Below are 12,714 nucleotides of genomic sequence, written 5' to 3' on the forward strand. Positions count from 1 at the left end.
GGCACTGAGTGGCCTTCCTGCTCTGTTCCTGCCTATCACTCCAGCCAGGGTTGTTCAGCAAAGGTCTTCTCAAATCTGGAGAGTGTACACAGCAGTCAAGGTCTGCTGCGTATTTACTGCCTTGTACTGGCACCCAACCAGAACCTGTGGTGCTCACAGCTGCTGCACCTTTTTTGCCTGCAGCATACTCTGAATTAGCATGTACTGAAAATATTCATTTCACAGATGTTCAGCTTCAAATTCCACTGTTTGGAAGACAAACTCCATCCGAAAAAGTGCAGATTTTAAGGAGTCTTCCCATGAACAAGTCAAACTTTTCACCAAAACTCTTGGCTTTCTTTTTGGGGTAGTCTTTGACACAGCAAAATGTCATTACCTGGAAAAGCTCATTTGATTCATATTAAATGTCCCTGTGTGTGTCCTAGGTTATGCTTACACCTGCACTCGGTGCACCAGCCCTGAACTAAATAGATAAGCCCCAGTAGGATCTCAGCAGGGTCACCCACCTATATTACAGCTCATATACTAAATTTAGGATTGCTGGAATGGCATGGCTACTGATACCCACATTCTGTACCTCCAGTCTCTTGATACCCTTCTGGTATAAAATCCTAAAATAGCTGAATTAAATGGATTTTTGCCAACAATTTCAATGGAATCAGGATTTCACTTCTAGTTTTTGTTTTGCCTTTGGTGCAAGGCTACAAAATCTCAAAGCAATCTGAAGATATCTTTTTCCTTTCTGTTGCACAGGATAAATTTTACTTTTACCTTCATCACCAGGACAGACATTACCAGGAGCTATCCTTTGGACAGGAGGTACGTGAAAAGAACTGCAAAATTCTAGCTTGATGAATGCTTGTGAGGAATATTTTCAAGTGTGTTTTTCCTCAAGGTTGCTGCTTCTGCTTTCAATGGTTGTTCGTTTAATTCAGACAGCACCTGTCTCTGATCATTATTTTTTAAGGAGTTCTAGTAATCTATAAAGTTAATCTAGAAAGTAAAAATTCCTGTTGCTAAAATACTTCACTGGAATCCTACTCCTTACTGAGGTGCACACATTGAAGCATTTTCTTTACTAGATATAAGTAGTCTTTTCTGTGCCTTGCTGTGATCTCATTCCTCCTTTTCCTAGTTTTGCAGATATCTTTTCTTTCACTGCTTCAGAATATCCTTACTGTTCCTACGCTGAAAAATTCTCTAATAGCAGCAGCCTAATATGAGCAGCCTGGAATTTAAGGCCACCTCAGCGGCAAAAATTCCAGAATTTCTTCTTGTTGCAGACGATAGGAAGTATCACAAAAAACGTGGCTGTCTTTTTTATCTGAGGCCTTTTCCTGGCTTGGATTGCAGTTCTGAATGGCATGAGGCACTGTGGATGGATAGGCACATAGTGCTTGAACTTCCTCTGTGTCTGGAGTTAAAAACAACTTGGGTTTGTCTTCTGTCGATGGCTTTCATATTCTCCATCCACACGCTACAAATGATGCTAAGTTGGCATTATTTCCCAGCTTTTTGGTAGTCAATATTTGCCATGAAAAGGGCACTTAACTACTCTATGAATGAAAAATGCAGCCAGAAGCCCTCCATTTCTCTTCTAATTGGGAATGTTGGTATGGACCTGTTTTCCTATGCTCCCAGTGTTGCTTCTGCCTATTAAAGTGACCACCCAGGCTGGGAGTTGGATCTCTGTTTTAGCCACAGTGTCCTTAAAGGCAGTGTCCTACCTTCTTTTTCTTCTCTGGGACAGCATGTCCAGCATCCTAAAAGGAACAAAGGGTGTTCTAGCACCAGTCTTCCTGGATTCCTTCTGTTTGCTCCCTGTCCTAAGGGAGAGGAGAGTAAGCAAGTTCTTGTGTGCCAGCACAAGGCATCAGGAACATAACAAACCTTGACTGCTGTGTATTCTCTCCAGATCTGAGAGCCCCTCTGATGATGGGTCCTAACTGGAATCATAGGCAGGAATACAACAGGAAGGACATTCAAAGTAAAAAGTTCCTGGAAATTTCTCAAAGTTTAATATCCGGGAAGACATCCAGTTAAAGAAGGCACTGAGCCTTCCAGTACCTGAAAGGAATCTTCAGGAAAGCTGGGGAGGGACTTTTTACAAGGGCATGTAATGGTAGGACAAAGGGTAATGGTTTTAACCTGGAAAAGGGTAGATTTAAGTTAAATATTAGGAAGAAATTTTTTAGTATGAGAGTGGTGAGACACTGGCACAGGTTGCCCAGGGAGGTTGTGGATACCCCTTCCCTCTAAGTGTTCAAGGCCAGGTTGGATGGGGCTTTGAGCAACCTGGTCTGGTGGGAGGTGTCCCTGCCCATGCAGGGGTGTTGTAACTAGATGATTTTTTAGGTCCTTTCCAACCCAAGCCATTCTAAGAATTAAGTAAGCAGCTATGTGGGTGTTTAGCCGTTTGCTGTGGTCAGCCCACCAAAATAGTGGTGTGAATAACACCTTGGTGTTATGATATGATGCGTAGGTAATAAAACCAACTCTATATTTTCACTCATTTGGGTTAAGAAGAAGTTTTTATGCCTTGAACTGTCTTCTGACTGAACTTGTAATGAATTGCAAAAACTCATGGGAAAAAGAACAAAGGAAATCCTCTAATTGTATCTGGAACAACAACCCTTCAGCTGTGTTTCCATACATAATAAGATTCACTTATTTTGTTACTACTGAAATTTTAATTCTTAGGACAGAAGAGATACACAGCTGTGAGTAAAGTATACTGTAATATATTATGAACCAGAATATATTGATTTCTTACTTTTTTTAAATGTTCCAGTGTGCTCACAAGTAGCAAACTTTCTTCTGTTAAACTGCTATGAACTGGCCAAAACACTGTTGGAGTCTGAAATGTATATATATATATTCATACCATGCAAAATTTTCCAGCAGAAGGTCAGCTAACTGGGGAGGAAAAAGAAAAAGAGATGTGAGAAGAAAATTTTCACAAATTAAGCAGCATTGTAAGACAATAAAATAAATAGCTCTCATCATATTTATCTAGTATATGACAGTTTATTTAGAATTGCTGAGATCAGAAAGGAGTTTTTCGCTGGAGCAAAAAGCTGAATACTTAAGATCACTATTTAGCAACTCAAAGTGCTGAACTGCATTTCACTGTCACTGACTAGGATATTGTCTGAGAACTTCAGTGTAATGACTAATTTTGCTGTGACCCATGATGGCTAAGGAACAGGCTCACTCTCCTTTTTGCCACACCTTACACAACACGGTGTAATCTACTACAGAAAGATGTGGTGGGCTGCTGGAAGCAGTAAAGTCACTGCAGCTAAAGGGATCTGAGATCAGCTATGAACACCCTTTAAATTTTGATGCTAAAGTTTGCAAATCTCTAAGAAACAAGTGTCTGCACACAGACATGCAGTATTTCCTGAGAACTGAAAGCAATTTTCTTTTCAACACTCCTACAGTCCTGGCATTTATAATGTTTCTTTTGGTATTGAAGCTGTGGATAGAAGAATGCAAGAACGTCTGTGCATATTTAAGATATTAATCCCAGATTATTTTTAAAAGTCAGCACTTAGGTAACATTAAAGAAGACAGAGCTAATGAAGTGGCTTGGTTTTGTTGTTTCTGGCCATGAACAAATCATGCAGTGTTTGCATTTTTCCTCTTAAAGATGATGGCACTTTCACAACAAGCAGAGACAAAGTAATCTGATCATTTAAATAGGGAATAATTTTATAGATTTACACTCTATTTTACATGTATCTTGAGTTCAGTACTTGTGTCAGCTGAAATAATGGGTAACACATTTATTAGCAAAAGCTTTGGAAAAAAATGGCCCACTATTTTTTTCATCTGATACAGTGGTTCTCTTACAGTGTTTTTGAGAACTGGGGTATTTTTAAAAGTCATACCTCTAATAGAGTTGAAGCAGAAGTTATTCTAAGTACAAAACCACAACAGCATCTATTTCATTGAACGCAGCCAAGTAATGATTGCACTTAATTCAGTGATGCTGACAGACTGATCCCTGACAGCTTTCAAGCTCTACAAATAAAAAGCATTAACTTGTCTTCTGAAGCCTCTGAACTTGCCTGAAACTTGTTCTGTTGCCATTACCCGAGTGAGGGACAGGAGTGCTGAGCTAGAACCACATTTGTCCCCTAAGTGAAGCTGCAGGCACTAGGATCTCAAAGGAGGGTTTTTCTGTATGGGGGTTTCCCAATATGGGGGAAAGTGGGAGAGTCAGAGTTTCCTGAAACCTGTTTCCTTGATGCTCCAGAAATGCAAAGGAGTCTGTTCCTCAAGACTGTATGAGGAGGTGATGCTTTTGTGAGGAGGGTGTAACAGTATTTTTTCTTCCCAGCTCCATTGTTTTCTGTGTAGTCACTTGTTTTTCCTCTCTGGAGGCCCAGGGACAAGCATATAAGAGTACTTTTAATTTTCCTTGGCCTTGCTCCACTGTTTGAAGTCCTTTTGCAGGCTTTATTGCCAAGCTCTCATCTGACTGCTGTTTCTCTATTACAGTTCTTCCTCTATGAAATGTTTTCTTGTAGGAGTGGTTGGCAGGCAGTGGCTGCCTGGGTAGCTCTGAACTGTTTGATACTGGAGGTAGTGGGTGTTACACATAATTAATCCCTCTTCCTTCCATCAGCCTTTCACTTTTACCCATCTAATCACACCAGTGTGTTTGTGTGATTCAGTTACAGAGTCCCTGCTATGTATCTTTGTAGGCTCGTGTCTGGATGAGGCACCATCAGAAAAGGCTGTTCTGGCAAACAGGAGACCACAGTGGGCAATCCCTGTCCCTGGCCACACAAACAGGCTATCCAGAGCTCTGCTGAACACTGCTGCTGACAAAAGTTCAGCTGGGTTGCAGCAATTTTTGCCCTAATCAGGATGCTAACTCTAGGGTCTCCCTAGCAACAGGAGCTGTGGAGTCCAGAGTGACATCTTATTTTCCCTAATCTTTTATTAAATTTTCAGTAGGCAACTGCAGGTAAATCCTCCAGCAGCTGTTCCAAAGCAGGATGTAAATTGTCCATACATTTCATTCGGCTGCCTGCAAATTGGAGTATACTAGGGAATGGTGTCAACAAACTTCTATCTGTGTCACTTAATCTGTGTTTTAATAAACGCTATCTGAATACTTAGATGTTCTTTCTTTGCAAAATTATGACATGCACCAGTGATGCAATACCAGTCTTTTCAATTACGTGACCAAGTAGAAGAGCAGCTCACATTACTGAGGCTGAGGTGTATCATTTAGACAGCAGACCTGAAAAACAGATTCTTCTCAGGTGTCTCAGTAGCACTGTGGACTTCCCTATCACTCAAGGTGGCTTCATCTCTGTTACTTTTAGCAGAAAGAACAAAAGAAAAGGGACTATTTAATTCCTCTTTCCTTTCTTGCCAACACTAGCTAAACAGCACCCTCAGTCTTTAAGTGCTGTAAAAAATTTGGAAGGAGAAGCTAACGTTTTACAGGAGATTTACAAAACATTTGCAAACATCTGGCAATAATTGCAGGAGTGAGTCGTTACAAAGTGAAGCACAGCACTGCTCATTCCACATTAGCTCAGCTCTCTGTCATGCAGTTGCTTTGCAAAAGGAGCACTTGACTTTACCAGCCCTGGCTCCAATTAGCTTCTTGGGAAGTGTCAGGTATAGACTGAGTTGAAACCATGTCTTGCTCTCTGGGTGATAGCAAACAGTTGTGATCAGCAGCTGTGCCAGGCCTAAAAAATCTCAACAGACGTGAGAAAAAGAGTTAGGAAAGTTTTCCTGTGCTGTCCTTTAGCACTGAAATTCCTTCTTGCTAGAATTAGCAAAGCTTGGCTTTGTCTGGGGGATTTGACTTTGGTAAGGCAGAGGAAACTTTCATGGGGACAAGACTTAAAAGAAAAAAGACACACATGATGGCCTGGTTTAAGTAGTCAAGTAGTCATTACTTTTCAGAATAAGCATGGGGTTTTTTTTGTTGTTTATTTTTCAGTGAGAGAAATGTCTGGTTTTGAAAGGGCAAATGAATCCTGATAGGCTTGATTCTCCTATTCTCATTTTTAGATTTTTTCCCAGGAGTAGAAGCCTTGGTGATGTTATAAAAATCTTAATATAAATACAAACAGAGAGAGGCAGGATAAATCTTACTGTCCATCTTACTGCTAACTGAAATGAAGAGGTGGGCCAAAATTGATCTCTGCTAGTTTAGTTAGCAAAAGACAAAAGAACAATTTTGTTTTACTGATCACTGAGTAGCAATTAAGGATGTCTTTTGAAATTCCTCAAAACCATTAAAGGGGATGGAGCAGGAGCAGGGAGAAGAGAGGGCAGGGAGTAAAGGACACAAATCTTGTATTTCTGATCATCATGGTCTTCCAGGATTAGAAGTAGCACATTTCAAGCTGCTTGCTGGTTGCTTTCAGCAGTGGAAATCCCCTCTGGCATTTATGTCTCAAACACTCCCTTTGGCTGCTCAGCCTGAGACTTAATAAGCAAGGACACAAGCTACTAACAAAAGAAGAAATGTTCCACTTATTATTCAATCTTAGAGCAATACTTGGAGCACTTTCTTTGTTTATTTAACACAGGTAAATGTAGTCCAGGCAAAGCCAAAATAGCATATACATCAAACCCCTCCACAGAATATTTTTGGTACAACACTCAGGCATACACCCACATCTTAGTGTAAGCACTGAGTAGCTGCCTGCGGTCTCCCCTGCTAAAGATTCTGCCTTTTTAGTTTGTCAGAAGCTGCCCAGACTTCCTCTACTCATATTTTTTCTCTCCAAATTCAGATTCCCTCTGTGTATTTGCTCCATGATTTAAGTGCCTAGAAAAAGCAAGCAAATCCAGCCTATGGTTTTCTATCAAGCAGCATAGAACAGAAAAGCATCATGATGGGAAAACACCAAAAATGTAGTGTGGTCTTTTCTCATATCCAAGGGAATATGCCATTTCTGTCATTTCTAACAGAACTTTACCTAATTTTTCCTGAATATATCCAAGGATACCTATTTGGAAAGTAATGCATTCTTAATCCTTATAACTTCTCAGTTTTTCCTCGCATTTCATACAGATTTTTTGGTGGAAATGAAACACATTATTTCCTAACCTTTCCATCACAGAGGACTGTTTTATGTATCTGTTAGTATCATCTTCCAGAACTTTCTTCTGGAGAGTAAGAATTCTATTAGGTCAATCTTTCCAGCATCCAGTTTTCCAGACCCCTGGCCATTCTTGTTGATGTCCTATGGATTGTCTCCTCTTGGCCTACCTCCTTCTTGAAGTTCAGTGCCCAGATCTTGTAAGTACTCTGAGTAGAATGAAAAAAAAAAAAGTCTCCATTAAGTTTTCTTTTTCAGGTGTACCATGAAGAAAATTTCTCTTAGTTACTCAAAATCTTTTTTTCCTAGAGGATGCTCAGCTGTATTCCAGCAGGAAGCAGCCTACAAGGGTCAACCTGCTCACAGAGCTTGGCCTGTGGGGCCCCCTGTGGAAAGTAAAAGATCCTGCAGGAGTCAGGTAGGCTGCCTAATGGTCCCAAACATAGCCAGTGATTTTGCAGTCTTTTCTCTCTATGAGCACTAGTGCCAGCCTACAGTCATTTTACGGTACCCTGCCACAGTGAGGAGGCAGAGGAGAAGGTAAGCCAAGCTTGCTCCTTGTTTCTGAGTGCTCCCAGAGACAGAACGATGGACAGGAAAGCCTTTTCCACAGGGCAGCTGGTCCCACTTACAGCCATGTGAAATTCAGGGACAAAATAGCTGGTCTGTCAAGAAATTTAGCAGTGGAAGCACAGGAAAGCAGCTACCAAAGGACCTTTGTACTCTTTAAGGTCACCGGTAGAGTCAGACTTTTCTCACAAAATTGTTTGTACATCCATGTCTCATTTGGGCAGAAAAAGGAAACATTCCAATCTGAAGGAACAAAGACTTCATTTGATTTGCTGGTTGCCGTCTTGAAAGGCTCTTGTCAGCCTGACTTTTGCCTGAGGGGAGAGAATTACCATGGTGTGAGGCTTTCAGGCAGATGGCTGGAAGCAAGAGCCAGGCTCAGCACCTTCCCACCAGCCCAGCTGTAGCTCCCAGATTGGGAGGGATCTCACGGTCTTTGCCTCTAGGTAGAAACCGTGAATGATAAGAGCCTGCCAGAAATGTCAGCTCCCAGCTGGGTGACAATTTCTTCCCAACACACATTTAAAAACAAAAAAAAAAGAGTCAGGTAAAATTGGAAAATTTCAAAGAAATATTATCTGATGGACAGTTATTAAAAGGGCATTTTCTCCTGAAAAGAGTGACATCTTTTCCATACTGACAGGAAACTGCCAACTTCTGGCTGGTGTCTCAGAACCTTTCTGTTCTTTTCCAGATGTTCTTTTCTCATTGCTGAGTTGTTGGATTTAAATCCCTCTTGCAGCTTCTCTCACAGCCTGTCCTATGAGACTCACCCTGCTCATACTGCCAGACGATTTTCCCTGCTACCCTTTCCCCTCTTGCCAGTGCCCCTCTGCTTTGCCAGCAAGACAAGAAAAGAAGCAAAGAGCAGAACTTTCCAGTCAGAGATATCTTGATATTAGTGTTTGAGCACTGCCAGCTCAGCGATGCCAACTTTCAGTCTTCTTTCTTATTTTTTTTTCTCAATTCAGAGTTTAAATTGATCGCTTACACTCCCATATTTATGTGCCTTGCATTTTGACATTTTGACTTCATCAGGACTCTGAATCTGCATGCAGATAAACAAAGGGAAACTGGGGAGGGAAGGCAAGTAGAATAAGGAACCATATGGAAACTGTAGCTCAAGACTATCTCTGTCCTACTGGTGTGTGTGTTTCCATGGCTAACAAAGTCATGGCTGTACAAACTCTCCATTAACACATGTTGGTACTGGATCTTGCTGCTCCTAGATGACATAATTCTATTACAAGTAACCTAACAGCCACTTTTCTGAAACAATTTGCCCTTTTTCTCCGCTGTGTTCCTGGGAAGCATGTTGCTAGCACCCAGGTCTGTTTGAGTTATGGTTCCTAGATAACCTCCCCAGTGCCAGAACATGCTCACTTTTTGAAGATGGGGTTCTTCCATCACAGCTACATCCCTCTGGGTAGTCTGTCTTGCTTGGCTGCAATCTGTGGCAAAACCCAGAAGTAACCTCCTGTCTACTGAACTGCTTGTCACTGTTCACAACTATTGAAAATTACTGATTGGCACCTAGGGAGATGCTGAACTCCAGTGCTGTTCTAGCCAGGAGCTCAACTAGAATTCTGAGATACCATAGGGGAGACCTTATCACTCTCTAAAACTACCTGAAAGGAGTTTGTAGCAAGGTGGGTGTTGGTGTCTGCTTTCAAGTATCAGGCGACAGGACAAGAGGAAATGGGCTCAAGTTGCACCAGGGAAGGTTTAGATTGGATATTAGGGAAAAATTTATTCACCAAAAGGGTTGTCAAGAATTGGAACAGGCTCCCCAGGGAAGTGGAAGAATCACCACCCCTACAGGTATTTAAAAGACATGTAGATGTGGTGCTTAGGGACACAGTTTAGTGGTGGAATTGGCAGTGCTGGGTTAATGGTTGGGCTCGATGATCTTAAAGGTCTTTTCCAACCAAAACAATTCTATGATTCTATTAATCACTTACACCAGTGCATCAAACTGCTTTTTTCAATGCCTTCTAGTGGTAATGCTCATGGGGTGTAACCCCTCTTTAAAAGAGTGAGAAATAAAACCCCAAGTCCCTTACCCAGCCTCTGCAGTTGCAGGCAGAACAGGGTACCACGCTTCTCCTTCTGATTCTCTCTAAATCTCCATCAGCTTCTCTGGGCCCCCCCCTGCTCTCTCCAGTAGGAATTTTTAATGTATGCAATGCAGGCCTTACCTTCTGTATTTCTGCATGTATAAGTGTACTGATGTGAGGCCAAGTAATGTGACATTCAGCTGGGGAGGCAAGTGCTGAACACAAATAGTGTGTCGGCTGGCTCTGACTCGGAGGTCAGAGGGGTGAGCAAAGTCAGGGCATGAGCATTGTTTCCTTCTTCTCTACATCCAGCTTCCTGCAAACAATTGACTGCAGAAGTCACCGCTTTCTGCCAGCTAGCAATACCCTGCTACCAGTAATTGCAAAAGCCATTAATAAAAGAGGGGAGGGGGGAAGCAAGACACAAAAGGGAATAAATACTGTACATAGCCAGAAGGCCTTTCCCTCCCACACATATGATTCACTGTTGTTCCTTGCCTCACATGGGAAAATGTTGTCCTGCTGAATGTGTACCTTAAAGGCAACTCTGCCTCAGAGACATCACATATGCATATTGATAACATGCACTTTGTAGTGCCTAGAGATGTTTTTAACGAGGCTTGCTGAAATGTACCAACAACTTTCTCTCTTCTCCTTCTGTGTGCCACAGATGATTTTTAAATGTGTTTCCTGGTGGTCTTTATTCCCTGTGAGAAAGCAAAAGGATGGCACAGACAATAATTCAGGATGGCAGGAGAGAGGAGAAACAGTTTTCTACCCTCCTCAGTGGTGCAGGCTGGTGTGAGCCCAGGTACCCCTGTTAGCTTGACATGTCCATAAAGGCTGTTGGGGTTTTCCACACAGTGACTGGAGAAACACACCAAGCATCACTTAACCAGACTATAAGGAGAGAGGCAACCCTTCAGGCAGCTGGGTGGGTGCAGAAACCCTCCATGCAGGTCACACTGGGGTGCTTTCCATTAAACTCCATTTGCCTGTCTTTAAACTTAGTACAAGACCGGCAGGTGAAGATTTCTTATGGTCTAAAGGTGGTAGGGAGAGCAGTGGCATGTCTAAAGAGTCATTTCAAGCCTAGGTTTCCAGTCTCCCTTCAAATAGCCCTGTTTAGCTAGCACCATTAAATCAGTACAATATATTTTCAACAGCTGCCTCATGTTGTCACAAAAAATTAAAATGGAGATTCAAAGGCATTAGAAGCATGACCACAGAAACACTGAAACCCTGCACTTCCTATTCTGTCCTCTGTGGAATAGCTGGTACGGTTTCACCCATAAGATACATTCCTTGTCTCTTTTTACCACTGAAAAGTACCAGTAGTTGTAACTCCACTGCATTTGTGCTCTGCAAAAGGTTACACAGATGCAGTCCCTGCTCCAAAATGTGTCCCCGTCACTGGAGTTAGCTCATTTAAAACTTGCTGCATCCTTCCATCAGCTGGGACAGTGATGGAGGAGAGGGGGAGGTACTGCATGTGGCCTCATCTGTCCATTGTCAAGGGATACATTTCCACTGTTACAGCAGCTAACAGAAGGCTGTGAAGCCTCCACCTTCCCCTGTTTATCCACAGAAAATCTACCCCAAGCACTTAAGAACTTAGTCTATTCTTGCTTTTAAGTGCTGAACTAATGCAGGTAAGATGCTTTAAACATCTTACAAACAGGTGTTGTGATGGCTCACAGATTACATTATGATTTCTAGTTTGTGGTAGAAATGTGAGAACTTGCTTAGTGATAGTTCCAGAACTTTAACATAATGATCCACTATTGCCTAAATCCCCCTATACTTTAATAAAATAAGTGACTATAAATTCCATAGCTTTGCATTATGCCCAATCAGTTTTCTAAGTCCATTACAGCAGTGTATTTTCCTCTTATCTGGGAAAGAAATCAACTTCATGTTGAGACAATTTAGAAATCTAGAAACATTCAAGTACTGTTAAAAATCCTTCCTTCCTTCCTTCCTTCCTTCCTTCCTTCCTTCCTTCCTTCCTTCCTTCCTTCCTTCCTTCCTTCCTTCCTTCCTTCCTTCCTTCCTTCCTTCCTTCCTTCCTTCCTTCCTTCCTTCCTTCCTTCCTTCCTTCCTTCCTTCCTTCCTTCCTTCCTTCCTTCCTTCCTTCCTTCCTTCCTTCCTTCCTTCCTTCCTTCCTTCCTTCCTTCCTTCCTTCCTTCCTTCCTTCCTTCCTTCCTTCCTTCCTTCCTTCCTTCCTTCCTTCCTTCCTTCCTTCCTTCCTTCCTTCCTTCCTTCCTTCCTTCCTTCCTTCCTTCCTTCCTTCCTTCCTTCCTTCCTTCCTTCCTTCCTTCCTTCCTTCCTTCCTTCCTTCCTTCCTTCCTTCCTTCCTTCCTTCCTTCCTTCCTTCCTTCCTTCCTTCCTTCCTTCCTTCCTTCCTTCCTTCCTTCCTTCCTTCCTCTTCTTTCTCTCTGCTACAAAATTAAGAAGTAATTTCCTCTACTGAAATATTTTTTTTTATTTCCTTTTTCTACTGCCATGTGATTGCAGATGACATTTGGTTTTCCAGGTGTACCCAAGCCCATATAATTAATCACTGAAAGAAAGGAAATTTATAGATAACCTCAGATAAATTATAGTCAGTATCCTGAATGTACAGAGATCTATTATAATATGATTGCCACAGCAAAATGTCTTTGGGGGAAAGCAGATCCTTGCTTGAAACAAGGACACAGAGAGCCTCTGTGAAAGCCCAGACACTGCTTCTAGACAAAACCAAAAAATTAGATAATGATCAATCTGCAATATTTGGTGATGTTTGTGAGGCACCAAACCACCACACAGGTTTGATTACAGGAGCCATCATCTTTGTGGGCCAGGACTCTGCATGTCTGATGTTTTATAGAGAGAAGAGTGCTCCTTGTATATTGACACAAAGAAGGAGTTCTCTGGAATCTATTCAGCAGTATGAAATGTTGAGGAAATGGAGCCAAACCAGTGCTCCAGCACGACAGAAATGCCCATGGATCCTCACT

Source organism: Heliangelus exortis, chromosome 2, assembly GCF_036169615.1.
Source record: "Heliangelus exortis chromosome 2, bHelExo1.hap1, whole genome shotgun sequence".
Taxonomy (NCBI): Eukaryota; Metazoa; Chordata; class Aves; order Apodiformes; family Trochilidae; genus Heliangelus; species Heliangelus exortis.